Here is a 10,968-nt window from a genome sequence, read left to right as displayed (position 1 = left end):
TGCGTAGCCCAGCCTAGCCCAGCCCTCCCCAGTCTCAGCACAGACCATACCTGACCCAACCAGGCCAGCTCAACTCAGCCCAGCTCAGCTCAACCCAGACCCAGCTCAGACCAGCCCTGGACGACTAGATTAGACCTGACCAGAACTGACCAGCCCTTCCTAGTCTTGCTCAGACCAGCCTTGCCTGACCAGACCAGAGAGGTAGGAGAGAAATAAATGGAAGAGAGAGAGAGAAAGAGAGAGAGAGAGGCGAAGGTCCACGAAGCAAAACGAGGGAACAATGAAAAAGCTGAGGCTCAATTTGCAACGGCCATTTCCTTTCTTTATCCTTTACCCTCTCTTTCACTCAGAGTCAACCCCACATCAATCAGCCATCCATTTTCCCAGCTGCCACCTCTCTCTCTCATTCTCATTCCTAACTGACACGTACTCAATCTTTTTCTCAATCTCCGTAGCCTTTTGCATCACATTCGCTCCCTTCACTCATATCAACAGCGCTTTAACAGGTCTTTAACATCAACACTGGTGATATGGGATATCAGCCAGCTACTGTAACGTCTACAGTATTGTGGATGTTTTGAATAGATGTTGTTAGTGTCGTGAGCCTGCATCCCAATGCAACTGTGACCGTGTATGTAGACCTTCATATTCTAACACTGAGCTGAGGTATTGTATACACTCTAGAGTTTTGTCAATGGTCTTGACACAAAATGACTATCCATTATCTTCCTCTCACACACGCACTCTCTCTATCTCTCTGTTGCACACACACATAGACACACACACACACACACACACACACAGCTGTCCTCACACATTTGTTTTAATATTCTAATTACCCCAGAGACTCTTAGTCCCTCAGAGCCCTGGCCTAGTGGTCCCAGGTGCCCTATAGAGCACAACATTAGCCTGGTTAGTGTGATATAAAGGCCTGGTGTGTGTATGTGTGTGTTTGCCTGCCTGCGTGGTGTCCTGTGTGTGTGTGTGTGTGGGGGGGGGGGGGGGTGTGTGCATTCATCCTTAACTTGTGTACTCAGGCGTTAAAGAGGCTGTTAGGGGGCCTCTGAGGATCTGAGTGTCCCTGGACCCCTGGCATTAGCAGTATATTAGATGGATGTTAAAAGCTGTGAAAAGACAGCTGAGATTCCAAACCTCAGGCGTGCTCGTAGGCTGTAGGGTCACAACACTGTGGAGGTCCAGCCCTCGAGAATGACAATATGAACCTGTAGAATGGACCATCGCTATGCGCAAATACGAACGTGACGAACGTAAATATTATTTCAACGGAAATATCTGTACGCGTGTGAGCGAGTAGCAATTATTCCCCCCAAAAAATGTGTTGTCGATTTTGAACTGCACATGATTGGATGAGTAGCTTTGCTTTGTTGATTGCGCCTTCTGGGAGTCTGTGTCGTTGCTCGTCTGTGGGGGAGGGGATTGTGCTTAGCCTGTGTCGTAATTTGGGAGGGGGCGGTGTGATGCCCATGCCAGGGGAGAGGACGACGCTTGCCTGGGTCTGGTGGATGATGATGGTGTGGAGCCTGTGTTTCATAGAATGGGTGGCGAGGGCCATGTTGTCAGATTTGTCTCTCTTGTGTTCTGTTACCAGGCCAATCATGAGCTCAGCAGGCACGGTTTTTCCTCTCTACCCATTTGTCTCTCTCTCTCTTTCTATCTCTCTCTCTTTCTATCTCTCTCTCTCTCTCTTTCTCTCCCTCCCTCTCTCTCTTTTCCTATTACTCTTGCTTTTTTTCTCTGTCTCTTCTGTCCTCCTCTGTGCTGTTTTCTTCCTGACTTTGTTGTTTGGGAAAATTACCCTCTCCTTGTGCTTTGCGGAAGAGGGGGAGCGAGGTAGAGAGAGAACGAGAGAACGAGAGACAGGAAGGGAGTGTGCCACTGATTGCTGCCTTTGTGTGAGAGTGAGGCTTGCAGCCTCTTAGGGCATAATTGACACGCAAGGGGGGCAATGTATGTCTGGGGGAGAGGGAGAGAGAGAGAGAGATAGAGAGAGAGAGAGAGAGAGAGAGAGAGAGAGAGAGAGAGCATGAAAGTGAAGAAAAAGAAAAAGAAGGGAGCGAAGAAGAGAAGGATTACGTACAGGCTTCTGTAAATGGTTTAGAACTAGGGCTTACAGATGGAATAACGAATTTGTGAATGAAGGAAACCACCCCCTAAGCCTTCCCCTAATCGCCTAAATATACTTTATATAAGTTCCCTGAAGCACACCACTACTGGTGTGGAGTTAGCCAAAGCCCTTCAGTGATTTTTTAACAGTCAAGGGACAACTTCCATGTTGTTGTGACTTGTAATGTTGTACCGACCATATGTGCATCATGATGACAGTTTTTATTGCAGTAATACTAACAAGCTGTTTAAAACCTTCATCTTTCATATGCCAGACAGTTAACTATTATTGGGAAACCAGTTAACTATTACAGTTAATCGTTAATTAACTACTGAGCTATCTTACTCCATTTCGGTAATTTAAAATAATAATATTCTGAATATGTTATAGTATTTTACATCCTTAAATCAAGTTATATTATTTTAAGGGTTCTGTGTGCTTTTTATTATTATTTAGGAATTAGACATTTTTGTCTGTTATGTCTGTTATGGAAAACCACCGGTACTGCTATGTGCAATCAACCATTTGTACTGTTGGTAATTAACTATCAACTATTGGGTTATAAACAGTTCCCTGTGAATGGAACTGTTATTGCTGTAATTATCATTAGTGATTTATTGATCCTTCATATGGATTTACAAATCAATTGTTAGCATTTAGCTCATTATCAACAAAAACTTTTGTGAGCAGTAACTCTCCTCTGTTCTGACGGACAGCCCATGTGAGCAGTAACTCTCCTCTGTTCTGACGGACAGCCCATGTGAGCAGTAACTCTCCTCTGTTCTGACGGACAGCCCATGTGAGCAGTAACTCTCCTCTGTTCTGACGGACAGCCCATGTGAGCAGTAACTCTCCTCTGTTCTGACGGACAGCCCATGTGAGCAGTAACTCTCCTCTGTTCTGACGGACAGCCCATGTGAGCAGTAACTCTCCTCTGTTCTGACGGACAGCCCATGTGAGCAGTAACTCTCCTCTGTTCTGACGGACAGCCCATGTGAGCAGTAACTCTCCTCTGTTCTGACGGACAGCCCATGTGAGCAGTAACTCTCCTCTGTTCTGACGGACAGCCCATGTGAGCAGTAACTCTCCTCTGTTCTGACGGACAGCCCATGTGAGCAGTAACTCTCCTCTGTTCTGACGGACAGCCCATGTGAGCAGTAACTCTCCTCTGTTCTGACGGACAGCCCATGTGAGCAGTAACTCTCCTCTGTTCTGACGGACAGCCCATGTGAGCAGTAACTCTCCTCTGTTCTGACGGACAGCCCATGTGAGCAGTAACTTTCCTCTCAAGCCCAGCAGTCCTTACTTTCATCTCTGCTTCACTTGGCAAATGTTCCTTAAATATGTCTTGACTCAATTTAGTTTATGTTGAAAGTGTTTTTGACTGAGGACAACTATTGACTATCAGACGAAACAAAACAATATAATTACAATAATAAAATACAACAAAATACAATATAACAAAGCAATACAATAAAATACAAAAACAAATAGCTCCATCATCATAAATATCAATAACCATACTGAAGGGATGCTTCTGCAGTTCGTAAATGTAACAATTATTGGAGGTGACAGTTTCCTGCATCCAAACGGGAAAAGTAAAGCGCGTTCATTTCGCGCGAGAAGTCCGTCACGTCGCTGTCTTGAGGACACAAGTTGTTCCACACGATGCGAGGCGCCACACTCCTGTGGTGAAATGCGTTCTGCGCGAGACAGCACCTTGTTTTCCCTCGGGAAGTCTGGCCTCGTCTGTCTCCTGCCTCCACATTCCTGTCACATCCGCGTCCTAGTGCAGCCAGGGGCTGGGAGGAGTTTGGTATTTTTGGTTTGATTACGTTTTCCTGCCTCAAAGCCTGTCTGTGACAGCATGAGTCAGCTACAAATAAAGAAACACGTGGCCGTTCAACAGGAGGCCTCATGGGTACACATGCACACCGACACACCTGACACGACATCATGTCGTGGAACTTGGACAATGTTTGTGTTGTGTCTCATGTGCCGGTGAAATGAGTCAGGGCGGTTTTGTATTGACGTCGCGCAGGTATACGATTAGACGATTCATTTCAGTAAATTGAGCTCGCTGGGAACGTTGCGTTCTCGCTCCTCGTTCCTTTTCAAGGCGGATTATGAAGTCTTCTGAAACAATGAAGTGGTTCGGGTTAGGGTGAGGTTGAGACACGCAGCCCCAAGGAGTGACAGCAGGATTAGTGGCAATAATCCTAACCGGTTGACAATGCTAACAGATTTGTCAGAGAAAACTCATTTGTTTTGCTACATCCAAGTCAGCAAGGAACTTGTTTGTTTTTCTGACTTTTGTTGACATGCTAGCATACTGTTTACTGTGAGCATGCGTGAGGGCAGAAATGGTGCGAGATCTGTGAGTGTTGTCAAACCTTAGTGGGTACTTGTGATGTTTGTGATGTGTGATGTGAGTGTGTGTGTGTTCAATGAGTGTGCCCGTGTGTGTGCCTGTGTGTGTGTGTGTGTGTGTACAGTGTGTCTAAATTGGCAGGCTGTAATTAAATGCGTAGACCTCTCCACTATCTCCTCCTCCAGCCCGCGCCAGTGACGCACACAAGGCTCAGCACAGCCATGAGTCATCAGACCCCGAGGATCACCACCCCTCCCTCTATCTCTTCATCCCTCCCTCCATCCACCTCTACCCGCTCTGTAACCCTCTCCGCCTCTCACTAAGCATTCCTCCATCCTACTCCTTCCACACTACCCCCTCTCCTCGTGGCTGTTGCCCCCCCCCCCTCCTCCTCCTTCCCTTCTGTTAAGTCCTCCCTCCCATCCATCCATCCATCCTCCCATCCCTCCTTCCTCCCTGCTCGATTCGGATGCACTCGCTCTGTTATCTCTCCAAATCGGTCTGTCCCTCTCTCCATCGAACCCTCCCCCCCAGGCTCAATCTTCATCCCTCTCTGTCTGCACAGCGAACCTTTCTACACCTGTAGAAAGAGCAGAGCAGGGTTGCAGAGAGAGAGAGAGAGCGAGAAAGAGAGAGAGAGAGAGAGAGAGAGAGAGAGAGAGAGAGAGAGAGAGAGAGATAGTGGGTGCAAGAGAGAGGTGACCACAATTTGAGACATTTGCCACCCGGCCTCCTGAGTCATTATCTGACTCATACTAATCTCTCTTAGCTCTTCAGCACCGAGCACTCTCCCTGACTGCCAAAAGGCACACACAGCATTACCAAACAAACACACACCCAAACCAACCACTACAGAACTCAAGGCAAACTCTTTTCATGTAGACAGGGGAGAAATAAACACCCTCTACAAAGCGGTTTACAGTACCACATGTATGTTTATGAGGAACAGGACACGCTAACCGATTGCAGTTCCGCTGGGCACAGCAAATGAAACAATACTTTGTACCGCCTTTGCGATGGTCCGTCGTACCCCACTGCCTGTAGAAGCTACTATACCTACCACCCCCTGACAGATCCTATTAAATAATGTCACCCCTACACTGAAGAACTTGCTGGAAAAAATAAACAATTTCACTCAAACTGTACTATTTTATCCGGCAGCTTTTGCCACAGTTTGGTGGAGCACCTTTCTCTCTCTCTCATTCTGCAGTGACACAGCCGCTATCAGGAACCGAGCATGCTGGCATACCTTCGCCTAGCCACATGTTTTGTGTAACTAATTGGATAACCACACCAAGTAAAGCACGAAATTGGCTTTTTTTCCCTCCCTCCTACTGCAGCAGATGTAGCTCTCCTAACAGGGCGTTGGTGGGGCAGAGAGGCACACACAATTATATGAGTCATAAATTTAATGTGCTCTCTCTTCCCACTCCTATCACCGAGGATGAGAGGGATGGAAATGAAATATCCCCCCTCTCTGGGCTGGGCACAGGACTGGGGGCCCCGTCGGGGGCCGAGGCGTTGACCTGACCCACACACTCCGCGCCCTCCTCGCTGGGTTCTCGGACTCCTCTGACTCTGCCACCCCTCTCCCTGGCTCTTTACCCTCTCTGACTCCGCTCTGACTCTCTGTTTCTTTGAACTTGCGCTCTCTCTCTCTCTCTGACTCGTCTGTTCTGAATCTCTGTAATTCCTTGTTGACTCTAATTGCGTGTGTGTGTGTGATTGAGAGTGATAGAGAGGGAGAGAGAGAATGTGTGTGTGATAGGGGATGGGTGGGGGAACGGGTGAGGGAGGGGGGAAGTGGGCGTCTGTCACAGTGGTGGTCTGGTGACACAATGCCCCCCAACTTCTCTCCCAGACTCTGTGTTCTCCAACGGCCAAGGTTATACACAGAAAATGCTGGGCGCTCCACACGCACACACACACATACGGCCAAGACCGGAGACAAGGTCACTCCACAGCGGAGGCGTGTAATCCCCAAACCATCCGTCTAAACTCTTCACCAAGCTTAAAACCACGGCTGGCCCCGGAGTGGCCTTAACGCTGACGCGTCCGCCTCAAGGTGAACGGCAAAGAGAGAATGTTCCGCTTGATCAAGGTGCGTAATTAGATTTGCCGCCGTTCACAAACCCTCCGAGGCCGATCGTGCCATTTTTTTTCTTTCTTTGACTTAATTATCTCCAAATCACGAGACATCACAAGGAGTCAAACGTATCGCCATGGGAGTAATCGGAAAGTGGGCTTTGGGGAGGGGGGGGGGGGGGTTGGGCACGAGACAGCGGACGAAGGAGCCGATCCAGGGGCGGAGCGCGGCGCGTCCTGGCAGACAGACGTAATGGGACGGAGAAGGGTGCAGCTGTGTCTGTGGTCTGGGCGCCAGGCCGCCTACCCAGCAGCCATTTCACTGCGGCGCTCTGATTTAGATCACAGTTGACGTGTTGTTTTGAAGAGGAGCTCGGGAAGATATCCTCCCTCCTGCCTCTCCCCTGGTGCTTTTACCTTGAAAACAATGCAGGCTGTGGATATAGAATATCATACCTTCGGCCATGAATCCACAAGCTGCTTTCAAATAGATGGAAATACACGTAAAAAATCGTTTTGGGGTTCTACACGTGCATCAAATGATATACATGTCACGCTATTTTTATGCAATTAGCATGAAATAACCATTCTCTGCCCTGTAGCCCAACCACACACTCAACAGAGCTAACTGTGATTGGCTGGATGCAGGATGACCTCATCGCAGGAGCAGACCCTCTGATATGCGGCCAGTGGCTTGACAGACAGTGTACGTCAGCCAGTGAGAAACTCCACATTAACCTGAAATTATCTCAAATGAGTCACTCCCTCGGTTATCAACTGTCAGCTGGCTCTGAGCTGTGAGTTGTCTGGGTCTGCTGCTCTCCCTCTCTCTCTCTTTTTCTCTCTCTCTCTTTCTCTCTCTCTCTCTCTCTCTTTCTCTCTCTCTCTCTCTTTCTCTCTCTCTCTCTCTCTCTCTCTCTCTCTCTTTCTCTGAATGGGAGGCCAACCAGTATTGTTTCAGTAATGCTCAGGTCTTCCAGACGGGTCGGTAGCTACAGCATAGCACCTCAACCCCGCCCGAAAACCACATTGTCCCCCTCCTTACAGATCATTGCTGTTCCAGTAGGATTGGATAGGTGAAAGCTAATTTGTGCATCTTTCACACTTCAATCTTATCCTCACGTGCTGTTTTTCTAAGCGGGAGGCAGGGAAGGTTACATCTTTAGGGAACTGAAACACGTCCCAGTGCGTTTAACACATTATGTATTTTAATAATAATAATAATACATGTTCTAACATACCTTTCATCCGAAGACTGATGTTAAGGCGCTAGTGTTACATGTTCTACTTCACTTGAATGCATTAAATCAGAGTTTTTATATTTTCAGTCTTTCGACTCCTTTTTGTTTTGTATATTTAAATGCTGCAATCCCGTTGGCTATCTAAAATGCACCCAATAAATAAGTGCAGTACAGTGCATTATAATGCTGATTGTTTTGATGCAAAAATGAGTTTTCATAATAGCCCCCCCCCCCCCCAACAGGACAAATGATCCATGTTCTCACGTTTCATTGCAATCCTGTTCATATTTAAGGATCTACAAATATCATAATGTAAACAATAAACACTACGAGTCCTTAATCACGAAATATGTCATGGCTGTTTATTTATGGTGAGTCAGTCTAAAGGGTGTGTAGATTAGTCATTACTTGCCTATTGTAATTATGGTCAAAACGCTGGCACATTTGTGCACTAATAACACTAATGAGTCAGTGACCAAAATACACACACACACACACACACACAAACATACACACACACATACACACACACAACCACAACCACAAACACTCACATAAATGACCACTGTGGCTTTTGTTTAGTTTTGTGATTGCTATCAAAGGCCGTAGGACCCCAAGAATGACCGAACAGATATATAATCATCTCAAGCACACCATGTTTTTGTTGCTTCAACAATGCCAAACCATCCATTTCAATTCAAAACCCTTTCTGCTTTGTCTCGCTATCGCTCCATCCCCTCCAAAACTCTCAATTTCTCTCTCGAGCTGTCTCCCTTGCTCACACAAACGCACACGCATAAACACACACGCATACTGTACACACACGGTTGATAACGGCAGCCTTTGTGTGTGTTCTCTATCATCCCCCAGCTTTGGCAACTCATTATCATCCGATCACCAAATTCATTCATGAAAATAGAAACATTTACAACACAGAGAGCTTTGCGAGAGGAGAGAGAACGGGGGAGAGAGGGAGGGCGAACGGGGGCGAGGGGGAGAGTCAAAAAGATTTTTAAAAAAGGAAGCGAAGACTGAGAGGGGACCGTGACCGAGCGTGCGCGCTTGTGAACGCGCCCTCGCGAGGGAGCAAGAAAGATGGAGGAGGCTGTGGGTGGGGGCGGGTGGGCGGGCAGGCGGGGTGGGTGGGTGGGTGGGGAGGGAGGGGGTGGGGGTTGGGGGGGGTGGGGGTGGGGGGCGGGTTGAGTTGAGTTGTGGTGGGGGAGGGGAGGGGGTGAGGGGGTTCACAGAGAAAGTGAGCGGCTGAGATAAGCAGGGCGACGAGCGGGAATGAAAGAGAGGCGCGAGAGCGACGCCGACCAAAGAGGATTCGTGACATTCATTTACATGTTCAAACCTCAACTGGTCCATTAAATTCTTCTGAATCCACCGAAGACCTGTGGACGCCGCAATACACTGCCCGCCGTGCTCTGACTTACAATCAGCTCAAAGGACACGGTGCTACGGGGCTAGCACACATGCCGTATAACAAACAAAGAACATGATCCCACATCAAAAGGTTGACTGGCTGGATGAAAGAAAGGTTGTGAACATTCTGTAACTGAAGACTAGTGCTAGCTCACTGAGCTCGAGCCTCGTCATTAGCTGAACCCCCATGGGCCACAATGAACACAACCAGGGGTCAATAGACTTAGGCAGAATAAAAAAACAACATTGGCAAAAGACCTACAAATATGTACAGTACAGGAAAAACAGTTTATATGGATAGGTATGGGAAATTAGATCAAGCTATACAATAGTATTGCCACGGACAGAGATGTTCATTTTTCATCTAATGTGTCAGTCTGTTTGTACATACGTGTATTTAAAACCATTGCAGGTAGACACAGCATTGGAACTGTACATTGAATACAACTGTGTATTGGAACACAAACCTTATGAAAACTTCCAGAACCAGTCCCTGGCTTACATACAATCTAGCCTTCCTACCTGACCCCCCCCCCCCCTCTCTCTCTCTCTCTCTCTCTCTCTGTCTCACTCTTTCTCCACACTGCCCTGCTCTCAACCAGTGTTTCCCTTCCTCCCGTCCTGTTCAGCAGAGGAAAAACTGTTTGCTGTCATGCTATTGTCTTGTTTGTAGGGGCCCCAATTAGGGGGGGGGGGGGTATTCTTTGTTGTCGTCGCGTCAACGCGACAATGTTGAACGAGGGTTGCGAGAGACACGGTGGCTAAATTGCCTGGCCAGCCATTACATGGAAGAGGAGGGAGCCAGCCGTGGTTGGTTTCCTCATAGGACCTGACGGAGAGGAAACGGTGAATGTGGCTTGAGAGAGTGTGTGTTTACTGCTGAATCCACACACTGGAGTGATGAGGAGAGTTAATCTCCCGTTCCAGATGCCCCCAACCTCCGGTTGCCAGATAAGATGGTTTTCAGTTCTCTGAGAGTGGGGGTGGGTGGGGCTGGTGGACAGGGGATGGGTGGCAAAACCAATGGCTGGTTGCAGTCTCAGTGTGGCCTGGAGGTTGGAGGTTCAAGTCTTCCCACAATGCTTAGGCTAAATGAAATGCCCTGCAGTCCTACAGGGGCGATGACAAACTTTGACCTTCTCCCTCCTCCCTCTCATTCTACATATTTGCTTGTTTTTCTTCAGTTTGAGCCACTAAGAGATACTTGTTAAATATAAAGTGCAGGACTGTTTGAGTGCATGTCTGTGTGTGTTTGTTATAAATGTCTTTTTCTTTAAGCTTCTTAAATATAATGGATCTAACGACTACATTAATAATAGTATAATGATTTTATGAACGGGATGACTGGGATTCTCACACAAATCCATAGGCCTATGTGTGTGTTATATTTTGAATTAAATCCCGATGACTCATTTCGTATTATGGCTGGCCACAGGCTACTGGTAAATGATATAAATTCTCATCGACGAATGTACTCCCTTCAATGAAACAGATGTTTGGAAAGAGAATGTGAGAGAGATGGGGTGGGGTGGGGGTGAGGTGGTATAAAGCGTTAAAAACCTTCCCTGCAGCGTTTCAGGGGAACGTGCAAGTAATTTTACAAACGTGTTTTCTCTGCACAACGGAAGCTACATCCTCTGACTTATCTTTCCCTCTCTTCCTCAAACACCTGCAGCTTAGCCTACTCGTGCACGAACACACACGCGCACGCACGTACACAC

This window comes from Hypomesus nipponensis, chromosome 5, assembly GCF_054491055.1.
Source record: "Hypomesus nipponensis isolate SF chromosome 5, ASM5449105v1, whole genome shotgun sequence".
In the NCBI taxonomy this organism is placed as follows: Eukaryota; Metazoa; Chordata; class Actinopteri; order Osmeriformes; family Osmeridae; genus Hypomesus; species Hypomesus nipponensis.
This window is presented reverse-complemented; position numbering follows the sequence as displayed.